The sequence below is a fragment of the Lepisma saccharinum genome, chromosome 2, assembly GCF_977018435.1.
Source record: "Lepisma saccharinum chromosome 2, izLepSacc3.1, whole genome shotgun sequence".
Lineage (NCBI taxonomy): Eukaryota > Metazoa > Arthropoda > Insecta > Zygentoma > Lepismatidae > Lepisma > Lepisma saccharinum.
In genome coordinates, this window is record NC_139230.1 from 6,964,738 (window position 1) to 6,977,529 (window position 12,792).

The following is a 12,792-nucleotide window of genomic DNA, read 5'->3' on the forward strand; positions in this document are numbered from 1 at the left end:
AGAGTGTGTTTGTCCCTACTCTTTTGTCCTTTAACAATATTCACATATGTACCTTGCCCTATAGCATCTGAATAACAATACTTGACACAACATTATTTTCCTCCTTTTCATTACTCGAGACATCACTTTCACCCTGAACGTCAGCCATCTTTGATGTTATTACACTGACCTCTCATTGGCAATTTTGCACTCAAACAACACGGAATTTTGTTCGGGGACAAAAATAAGTGGCTTCTAACCAGGATATACGTGGTGAATTGGTCTAATCCACATGATAGGAAGATACTTCACCTCGATTGCCAACAGATGGCAGTATTATCTCATTTTGCCTGTTGGAGAGGGTTAGACCACTGTTGCACAGACCACCTCAATTGCACCATTAATTTTTGGGCCTTCTTGATGGCGTAGTGGTAACGTCGTCGCCTTGGGATCAAGGAGGCCCTGGTTCGAACCCCGGTGGAGTCATGTAGTGGTTGGGGCCCACTTTAAACTGTAAATCCACTCCAGTGTAACTTATATGTGTATAAAGTAAACTCAAACAAACAAGCACCGTGAATTTTACTGCAGGCATTTTGAAACTGCGATGCTTTCCATCAGTCTATATTAAACAATTGAATTAAGTAGGAATTCCCTGTGCAAGCTGGAGATTTCAAGTGACTCTCCAGCGTTTACAATTTGATTTTCGGGCAGTGGCGTGGCAAAGCTGTTTGGTCAGACAAGACTGTTGGGTGATCAATAATTGCCAAGCTCCATCCGTTCTATCCAAGTGAAACTTCCATCCCGTATCGACAGCAGAATGTCTTCTAAATTTATGGGTGGGGGGAATCTTACACAAATCTCCTATTCCCATCCTGGGATAGTATTAAAGGGCAACACTAATATATGTTTCTAGTCTTAATAAATGAAACAAATAGCCCCTCAATCTCGGAGAGGAACCGAGGGTTGTCTGAAGGAACAAACAGTAAAGATGGTAAGGTAAAGGTAAAGTTCCCCGTGCACATAGCACCGTGCCATGAAGGCACATTTAGGGTATGTGGGGTTAGGGCCCCACACATTATCGATCTCGGCCATTTTGGAGGTGATGTGAACAGTAGAAAGCCCCGGCCGCCTTTACTCCCCAGGGTTGCCCCTTGGTACACATTTATTTGAGGCTGGGCGAGCCCCAGAGCTGCTGTTTTCGGGGACAATGCCGGAAAAACTCCGACCTCAGATCGCCCGCGCCGGAAAACGAACCCGGGTCTCCCGCGTGGCAGTCAGATGCCCTACTGACACGATCCCCGTCGATATTATAATAAGTGAGCAAAGGGATTCAAGATAATGAGAGTATTTTTATTTCGATTTTACTTCGATATTGTTACCTTTTTTAAGTTGACAATTTCGAAGAAACACGAATACTCACCCGAGATTGAACCCAGGACTACGGCACTTGGCCACAGGAATCAACTTTGATTACGAGATGTATTTAATGTGTGTGTTTTGTGTAATGTATGTATAAGAATATAACAGCAACAAGCAAGAAAATATGACGCTCCTAGATCCTGAAATACTCTATTCCCTAAGACGTTATGTGTGTTGCCTAACTCTAAGGCTGTGGTACAAGTTGTCATTGAAAAATTGTTATTAAAATGCACTTATCGCCTCAGAGTTAGGCAACACACATAACGCCTTGCAGGGAAGCGAATACTTCAGGATCTAGGTGTCCCATATTTATTGCTGGTGACTGTACATACATGGAAATAAATTCACATAGTATAATAACTGTGTGTAAATAACAAGAGCAATTATGGAAGCTGAAACCGACCACCAAAGTTTGCACTGTCGCAATTATTGTTTAACTTCGTTTATTCGTAACATGAAGTTAAGAGCGATGTGAAAAGTGATATGACGGATAAAAAGAAAGATCATTGAGAAAAGCGGATGCACGGAGCTTTACTCTTTACCCCATGACCTGTGTGGCTGAAAAATGTGTCTACAGTTTTGCCATGTATTTATCTTGATCAAAAATATTGGAATGTGCAATGGAGCGGTTCGACTGATTAAATTATCTCACTTAAGCATAAACGTTTGTCTACGTAAGGTTAAGCTACGACAAAATAACTATGTGTAACACTTTTTCATGTAATTTTGCATTTATATTTAAATCAGGATTTCTTTAGAAAATAAACATGAAATATTTGTACATACAATGGCTTTCGATTTTCTAATAACGTCAGTAGGTTTCTTTGTTACTTTACGTCGCCTTTCTCCACCACTTTGGACTAAACGCGACGATGAGAATGAGATGATTATATTAACTGACACAACGAATAAGACAAGCCGGGACTCGAACCCGCGATCTTCGGTAATGGAATCGTAAGTCAATGATGCGACAGCAGTTTAAATATAAATGTGTATTTTACAAAATAGCATGTTTAAAGCTCAGTTCTGTATAGTTGTAGATTCAAAGATATATTCGGAAACTCAAACGATAAGAATATAATTGCTTAACAAATATCATAATATATTTAATGAGTTATGAATCACATGAAAATAATTGTGTGTGTGTGTGTTTTAAGAGATATAAAAAAATTGCAAGAAAACTAGGTATCAAATCTGCCCCGCGGGGCAAGAAAAGGGCAACCCACGAGAAGGTACTTTTGAGAATTAGGCGATTGAATATTTGTAAAATTCGTTAATTTCACAGATATATTTTAATGTCTTGAAACTATGATTTAGATAAATAGACTTTCAATGATAACATAACACATAATCTGTGTATTACAGTAACAAAATATTATCACAATAAAATAATTTTGGAGACAAGTTGTGTACAAAAGTGGTGGCATACCATTGTATTGCACCCAACTTTTGTTTGCCATTGTTTTTTGCAACTTTTAATAGAATAATTATGCATGATCATGTGAAATTCAGTACACACAAATGTATAATTTAGGTTTTATTTCAAAAATGCTTAGTACAACACAAATGCTTTATCTTTCAATTTAAGGAATTAGTGTAAATCAGTCCCATACATGCTTTGCCATTTTCTAGGTGATTTCCTCGAAAATTAAACTTGAGATCTGATGTAGAAGTAACTTTATCATCCGAGGTCATGGGAGCAGTCTCTACTGGCAACACCGAAACATTTTTCAGAGAATTTAGGAGCAAGATAATGGTATTCCACGCAAAACGGTGAATGAAAACGAAAAAAAAGAGAACAAACACTTACAGTTTCATCACTATCTGAGGAATTTCCACTCCTTGATGATTTTTACGATGAATCACTACTTCATAATCAATTATATCTCTAACAAGTTCATTTTCCAATTGCTCCGATGGACGTTCACGTTTCCCCAGCAAGGCGCCATCTTGCCTTGTGGGTTACTACTATGTTGATGGTATAATTTCCCTCACGACAGAAAACATACATGGCAGTATCACATGCGAACTCCGACAAAACAGGAGGGAAGATAAGCATATGTAGGCTCGTGGAACAATTGTAACACAATTTCGGTCAAGCTGTGGGTTACCATTATCTTGCACCGTGAGGCAGAAATCATTTCATCCTACAAAGGTTCGCTTGTAGCTATAATGAGCACACACTTCTCGCAAATTGAAAACCCTACGATACCTCAACCAGGAGTTGAACCCAGAGCGTCATGGTTTAGACGCAGATGAAGACTCCATGAAAGAAAAATAAATGGTCAGAATGAAAATCACGTGACTCGTTGAAAACCCTGCATCCAATTCTCTATTGGATATTACTCCGCAGTTAAACAATCGAAAACCGAATTTCCACGGTTTAATTTGTCCAGCAAGCAAGAGGAGTCTATTTATTGTTGGATCTATCCACCTCCTTCACTCCCTCTCTTTCTCTCTCTCTCTCTCTCTCTCCCGTTCTCATCAACCGTTTCTTCTTTGCGTGTGTGCGTGTTTGCCTGTGTGTGACATACTGTTTGCAGACAGAAATTTATTCGACCGTGTTCAAACAAATTCTGCAACACAAGCAGCATAACAGAAGCAGTAAATACCCCCTTCTAATCCGTGCAATATACCAACATCACGCTTCACTTGAAATCGACGACAATCAATTTAGGTGAAAAACAACACCGGATTACGAAACGAATATTCCCGGAAAACGGAAAGTGAAGCAAAATCTATTCAGTTCTGTCTGCTGTTATCACTGTATTAAAACTGGTGCCCAATTCAAATAGGTATTGAACTATTATTTTTGCTTTTGAAGTAGCCAACCTCCGTGGCGGAGTGATTAGCACAGCGCACTACGACGCCACGGGTCCCGGGTTCGAATCTCGGCCCTGGCATGGGTGTTCCTTCATCAATGTCATCATATCATCACTCATCTTCATCTTTGCAATGAGCCAAAAGCGGAAGAAAAGGGAAGTAGAATAAATCAAATCAATCAATCGCTTTTTAAGTAAGATTGATTGATTGATTGATTTGGTGTTTTAAGTCGTCTTTATGCACAGTAAGGCTAATCGGGACTGGGCGTACAGTTTAAAGTGGGATCCGAACCACTGTGTGCCTCTACCGGGTATCGAACCCGGGACCCCTTGATTACAAGGGCTACCACTGCGCCATCGGGGAGGCCCTTTTTAAGTAAGAAAATGGCACAGAATTAATATTTGGTTTTGACACTTTAAAATATTTAAACTTAGTATTAAACTGCAAGCTTCCTTTCTTTGTATTAGGTTATTTAATGTCGTTGTGCACCTCTAGTCTGGACGACGAGGATGAATGATGATTAGATTAAGTAGGTCCAAGAATAAATAATTACACACATACCATTGCCCAGATCCCACCATCCGACTCTGTTTTTAATCTGTATTAAAAACTCTGTAATGGATGAAGACCTTCCACAGATCTCAAAACATTCTACAATAATGGCCTTTAAAAAACGTTGCAGACTGGGTTCTTCTAACATATAACAAGGCATGAGTAAATATGCGCGGACACACACGCACGAGCATATATATTTCATACACAACAAAATAAACTCAACACTACCGCTGATCGGTTATAATTTAAACCCAACAATATTAAAGAGAAAAAAAAACTGAAAAGGTCAATTCATTTTTACAAAGCCAGAACATTCTGTGACACTGAATTGAACACTCAAAGAGAATCTCCTGTTGAGTTACCGAACAAAAGGTTTGGTTAAGATATCAACATCTGCATTAATTGATCACAGTAAAAATCCGACAGTACATCAACTCAGTAAATTAATACATAATGTATATACCGGTAACAACCACCACCCGTAGCGTAACAGCACGTGAGAGTCAATGCCTACCTACCGACTGCCGGCCTCACTCCCACCAGAGGTGGGCCAACCAGTTAAGGGGTGACGTGTGGTCAGCACGACGAACCCCCAGTCATTGTTGTAGGTTTTGTTTGACCAGTTTGCATTACTCATTCGTAGATCCCAAATCTCCTCACGAAGGTGGGTGGCCACCGGTCCTATACACAGGCCGAAATCTCAGGAAAAGTTGTTACGCTCACCGAGGAGATTCGAACCTGCGCCCGTCCCGTAGCCGGAGCCCAAAGCTTGCTACTCACACCGCACGGACACGATGCGGGACTAAATTAATACATACATTTTGCAATAAACAATATTGTTAAATGAAATCAAAATAAAGTTAAAGAAGAATTTGAGAGAAAATCTTTGTCAGTCCCTGTTAGCTTGTTTGCAAAAAAAGATTGCCTTTACTATTAAAATCCTGAGTCGCTACTTTTTTCGCAGAAGTTTAAGGTATCTAGTGTAAAACAGTCAGATGGGCCGGGAAGGGGGTGGCGGCTCGGTGGCTGAAGCTTCCCTGAAAATTCTACAAATATTTTGATTTGATTTGCTTTATTTTACTTCGCCTTTTGTGAAACTTTTGGCTAATTTGCGAAGATTGGGATGAGTGATGATATAATGAAATTTATGAATGGACATTTACAAACATCCATACCGAGGCCAGGATTCGAACCCGGGACCTCTGGCGTCGTAGCGCGATGTGCTAAGCACTCCGCCACAGGGGCCGGCAATTCTACAAATATCTAATTCAAATAGTGTGTAGTGGTAATTAATTTTACCGAATTATCAGGATTGAACGTATTGTATAATTAGTTGTAATACACTGAATAATTCATCTTCAGGGCTTCAAAATAAAATCCTGGATACGGGACTGTTGGGAGCGTCTGATGAAGGTTTAAAATTTAAAAATTAATATGGAATGGAACGGTTGAAGACAATTCCGTACGAGAGACAGATCGAGGAGCTCGCCCTTACGAACTGATATTCAATTGCTGAACCATCAGACCCTGAAATTATCGACGTACTTGGAAACCTTTCACGGACAGATAGCAAAGAGGCATTTTGCGAGGTTATTTTGTCCCCTTCCTGCGAATTTCATTTTCGTTTCTCTGCACTTGACGCCGGTATTTTAATAGCCGTGGGCACGGTCGGTAGTTTGTCAACATGCGACTGCATTTACACGTATCAGGTTCACAATTTAATGAACCAAGCACCTGCTGTAATTTATGCTGCAGTATTCCCCAGTGCTCCTGACCCGCTATCAAAGAACGCGCGGTGAAAACCCAGTGAAGGGAGGTGTTTTTTTTTTTTTTTCTGAAAAAAAAGTGCACTCTTTTCCACTTGAAATTTGCGAACACCTGGGTTTCAGATTAACACACGCCGAGAGGTATATTAACTGTTTTACTACAATTTAAATAGAGTAAACGTTTGTGTCCTGGTCTATCTCATGACCTAATCATAACAAAAGTAACGAGAGGAAAAAGCAAAAGAGTGTAACTTCATGTATGTTTCATTTTGTGCTTTTACGACACTGCGAAAATTGTGAACGTTTCATGTTACACACACAGGATGCGGCAATGAATTGGGCGATTTTGCAACACTGGATATTGCTATACCCTGTCTCATCTATCTCCGAAGCAGACGAACGAAAAGAAGTCTCGGCCACACCAAGGAACACGTGAGAGGGAACGGCTTGCGTGGAGGGGCGAAGGGACTGCAGTTACCAGCCTTCGCAGCACCGTGTACTGCTATGCGCGGCTTTACTCCAGAGATAGTTGGGACAGGGTATAGTTGTTGCGTCATAGGGAATACGTGACTACCGCCATCTTGCAGAGCCTGCTTTACCATTCAGTTATGATCAAGTAGTAGAACGGGGCACAGCGTGCATTCGCTGTAAATGCGTATTAATAATAATAAAAAAAAATTAAAAAACAACAACGAGGATAATCCTTGTCCCGCCAGATCACCGGATCTGTCCACGTGTGATTATTTTCTTTGAGGGTAATTGAAAGGAAAAGTCTTCCAACCAATCCTCACGCACCCTCAATGTACTTAAAGATCGGATCCGGGAAGAGGCGGGTCAAATCCCTACCTTACTGATTGACTGTCTGGAACGAAATGGAGGTCATCCTAGTATCTTAGTCATGTTATTTTCAAATAAATCACAATTTAAGGACTATATTTGTATTTTCCTTTGGTATTTCTTCTTCAGTCAATAAATTAGTGCATTTTGTCTTAATTATGTATGTTTTGTATGCATTATTTTTTCTTAACTGTTGAGTATTTAAAACCGCCTGACTCATTGCCGAACCTTTTACATGCAAAGACTATGAAAGGCAAGCAAGTGTCCAAAAAGCATGTGGTAAATACGTAGAGCATAATTCAGTACGCTTTTATGCTTAACATTATTATCAATTTATTTGTTGACATGGTAAAAATATAAACATGTAATATGAAAGATGCCTGTCCTGTCCTGATGAAGGATTTTTCCATGGCGGAGCAAGCAAGGTACTGTTTTTCTAGGAGGGGTAAACGAGGCGCATTTCTCGCAATAATAATGTTGCCATCTCACAAAACTCTCCCTCAATTTGAAGGAATGTTCTTGCAACATCTTTACAAAAATTAACGACTGAAATTAAATTATTTGTGTGGAATAGTGCTTTTAGGCTGACATTTATTTTCCAGGTGGAACGTGGGCCCCCTTAGCCCCCTTCTGTGTGTCTGTCCAAATCTCGCTGTCCTCCCATCGTTCAAACTACTATTGTTGTTGATCAGCTCTTTAGTCCCTTTTATGAACAAAGCCTGGTCGAAATGGAATCGCGTTAAGATTCAATCGGCTTCTCACTCGTGAAGACAATAATAACAATAATAAACCATAACACTGGAGGTATGTATTTCAGTATAATTATGTTTGTACTATCACCATTTTATCAATTCATCATTCTCTGTCATCATCGTAATTAACCTATGAGGGAAGAGACACGTAAGATAGCAAAAAGATGAATAAAAACAGAAAATTTTACCAAATTAGATGACTGACTCAATTTTCATTCGGATCTAGTTCAATTTGTCAAATCTTGTTGCTTGGCAAGTTCTTTTATGAGAATTAATAAAAGTAGTATTTGTATAACTTCATGTATAAAATATTGCCAAAGACATTCTCTATTTTTCATATTGTAGGTTTGTCACTAGATTAAACATGTAAGAACAATTAATAAAAATATTAATATTTATTTCATTTTTAATCTTGGTGTTTGTTGATGGTGAATTTTTAAAAAAAATAAGGGTGTATTGGCTGTATTTATTGTTAGTTAATATTTTTAATTATATTTATGAAAATGGTTGTGTATTTGTAATAAATGTTATGTAAAATATTGTGTGAAGTATCGACTTTATTTATTTGTTGATTGATTTGCTTTATTTTACTTCGCTTCTTGTGCCACATTTGTCTAATTTGCGAAGATGGGGATGAGTGTGATATGATGAAATTGATGAATGGATACTCACAAACATCCATTCCCAGTCAAGGATTCGAACCCGGGACCCCTGGCGTCGTCTCGCGATGTGCTAACCGCTCCGCCACAGGGGCCGGCATGTGAGAAGTATCGATTTGATTGGATGTTTTAAGTCCACTTTATGCAAATTAAGGCTAATCGGGACTGGACCTACAGTTTAAAGTGGGTACCGAACCACTTGTGCCTCCACCGAGTATCGAACCCGGGACCCCTTGAATACAAGGAAATGACGCTACCACTGCGCCATGGGGGAGGCCCTTGAGAAGTATCGAAATTATCCGTTACGCTAATACTGAAAATTTTAAAAAATTGCTAAAGGAACAGATATAATATCTCCAGTGCGTGAGCAAAATAATGTATCTTATCTATTAGGTCCTATAAATCACGGCACTTTTATGTAAGGAGATAATCGTTGCGAGCAAGATATTTATTACTTTCATTCAAGATGATTTTTCAAGTTTCAAGAAATGTTGAATGAAATGAAATCTTCGCTTTGTTTTCGACGCATCAAGCGCTTGACGCAGCGGATCTGAATCAGAAAAAAATGTTCTTAATTTCCCGGTCGGAATTAGTTGAAATGCTGACGCAGAAATCTTCTTAGCATGGAAGGGCGCAGGTGGACGTGCCGCCAGTCAGGGAGCTGAGAGGCGATTTTAGTTCAACGTGGTGAAAAATTTACGCTCGAAATTCGCCGATAAAGAAGGTCGAATTCTGAGCCAAAAAGTCACGCAACAAATCCGGCTCTAACTGCGACCATTTCTCACTGTGACAGCTCTAGAATTGAATTGAGCCGGTTTAATCTTCCTACAATTCCCCCAACTTGTTCTCGGCTGTGACATCACATGCAACAGGTCCGAATTCTTAGCAACGTGCAGTCTTCAAGATGAAAAAAGGCTAAAGGTTTAGATAACACAGAACAAGAAAAATCCTATTTAGAGATCCCTCTTTAATTTCTTAAATTCCTAATTAGTAATTCCTGACAAGAACTCTTCCTGTCAGGAGATTGAGGCTTCAACGTAATGCGTATAATCTTTCTTTCATCCGAAGCAGACGTATGGAATAAAATGCGTTTCGGCATTAAAATTTACAAATCCTCTTTTAGAAGATATAATTACTGAACATGTAATTACATGAATATATCAATACTCTTAAAAGCTGATTTTTTGCAAGCACACAAGAACATAATATGAAATGTAGGAATTACACTCTGTCTAGGGAATCTGTGGAGCAAGGCTGAGGATAACGGTAGAGTAGGGAAGATAACAAGTGGGCGAAGCACGGTAGTGTGCGCTGCTGCAAATGGTTGGTAGCAGAAGCCGCGTTTTCCCCTCCATACACTCACTTTCCCTCTCACGCGTTCAATGTTAGAGCCCTCTCGAGCCCTACTTGTGCAGAGGACATGTTTTTGTTCTCTTGCTCCAGAGATTCCTGGGACCTAATCTTTTGGTGTATTGTAATTTGGAATGCATTTAGGGCGGTTGAACCACCAACATTCCCTCGCTACAACCATGTATTGCACCCAACATATAATATTTGCATGATATATTTGGGTAGCCTGTGACTATACTTTATCCCGGGAATCTCTGGAGCAAGTGAAAGAAAACAAGGCTCTGGGCAAGTAGTGACTTGAGGGGGCTCGATCAATAAACGCGTGAGAGAGGAAGTAAGTGCATGAAGAGGAAAATGCGACTGCAGCTACCAGCCGTTAGCGGCAGCGTGTACTGCTTCGCTCCGCCCACTCGCTTTCTCCCCTCTCAATCGTTATGCGCGACCTTGCTCCAGAGATTCCCGGGACAGAGTATAGTCTGAGAATGCACATATTTATTCAGATCATTCATGCAAAAATAAAAATACAGTAAATTATTTATCGATTTCGTAACATCCTGCATATCTTCTGCCTAGGTACTTGTCAGATGTATTGTATATTGTTATCAATGTTCGCCAACCTTTCAGTGATCTGAATTAAATTTACATTAACATTCTGATTTACTTGTGAAAATCTGAGAACAGAAGTACTTGATAAGGATGAGATGGACATTCTGCAGTTGCCCATTTTTTTCTGAACGATCCTAGCGCGGAACCCTGGCTACCAAACTCTTATTATGATTGGCAGCCAAACTTCTCGATCAATGCATATGGATGACCAGGAGCAGTTTGGAGAAAAGGTGATATTTTCAGATGGAGACGAATAAAAAAAAAAGATTGATTGAAATGGTTCGAATTTCAAAATCGTTTCGTGGTTTATCAAGATTGTTGATTAGGGAATATTCTGATAGATCACATAGTGACCTTGTAAGGTGTATAGTATGTTGTTTATCAGCCAAATAAGTGGTCACATTTTTGAACTCTATTTCAGTGCGTTTTATGTTCCTATTATTACATGTTTATGCTAGAAATATGTGAATTTTGTTTTAACAAGATAACACTATAACTTATATCAGTATCTGATTAGGCAGTGCCCGGGTTTATGTTGTAAAACTCGTTTGGGGTAAGTGCGTTCAGTGGATAGCTCTTGCCATCGAAGGTTGCGGGTTCGAGTCCCGCCATGGGCATGGGTGTTCTTTTGTGCCACTTCATAATTTTCATCTATCAACGAGATTAGACGAAAGTTTCAGAAAATCGACGTAAAACAAGGAAAATACAATCACGAAACTCTGAGTGCAAGGGCTAAAACACCCTAACGGCAACCTCTGTTCCACGTAGCATATTTCGGACTTCTTTCTTGCACATTAACAAAGCTCTGGCTTCAGGACTCACACCAAGTATAATCTTCTTGGAGAATTGTGTTGTCCTGTTCGTTGGTGTTTGTGATTGTCCTTTCATCAATTTAATATTATTACTATTCATCCACATCCTTGTGCTTTGCCAAAAGTGGCAGAAAAACGAAGCAAAATCAAGCAAATCAATTAATCAATTATAAAACTCGTTTAAGCCCACTTTATATTTAGGCTAATTAGCTTTGAACCTTCAGTTTGAAGTGGGATCCGAATCGGTTGGGAATGTGCCCTCACAGAAAATCGAACCCGGGACTCCATAATTACAAGTTGAGAGCGTTAGCAACTACGGTATCGGGAAGGACTGCCTTAAGAAACATTCTACACTGCAGGCGCCATTACTCAAAAGATTAACTCTAATCTTCCTCTTCGTCCAGAAGAGAAGGATAAACCATTTCATGTTTTATTACTTCAATTTGTCCTCCGAAGTGTAATACATGGTAAATTATATTAAATTCACCTTTCAATGGCGAGCAGATATATCCCATTTATCCCTTCAGTGCTGCTTGCAATTACGAGTTCATGTTCTGAAAGCATCAAAGATAATTTAATGGATGGATGAGAAAGGTACAGTATATTTTTCAATAGGCTAGATTGCTCCACAAGCGTCAGAGTTTATGAAACGTTTGGGAGTAAGTTGTGAGGAAATAATAGCAACAGAAACAAATGTCGATTTTAACTTTAGATGCTCTGCAACTGGAATGCATTAATTAAAGGTGTGCAAGTACAATATAGTATTTAAATTTATGATCCCCACAATCACAAATATGTTAATTCAATGTACTAAGATTTTATTTTTTCTTCAAAATCTCAACATTTATCTGAACAATATTCAACAGGATAACATTTTATCGCCCTCTAATAGTATAAATATAATAATACCAATAAACAAATTAATTAATATTTACATGTTAGTGATACGCATCATTTTAAAATGTATATAATTCATATCGTCGATTAGGTTAGAATGAAACGTTCCGCAAAAATGTAAAGAGAAAGGTCGTTTAAAACATTTACAAAGTTTGAGCCACCTTTATGCGTAGACACGCAATCAGAACTGGACCTACAGTTTAAAGTGGGATCCGACACATTGAATTTTGCCTCGATGGAGAAGCGAATCCTTTGGCTCAGCTGATGGTTTACTATAGCGGAGATAAATTATTCCGAGCAGTTATCCAAACGTGGCCAATTATAGAAGCACTCTGCG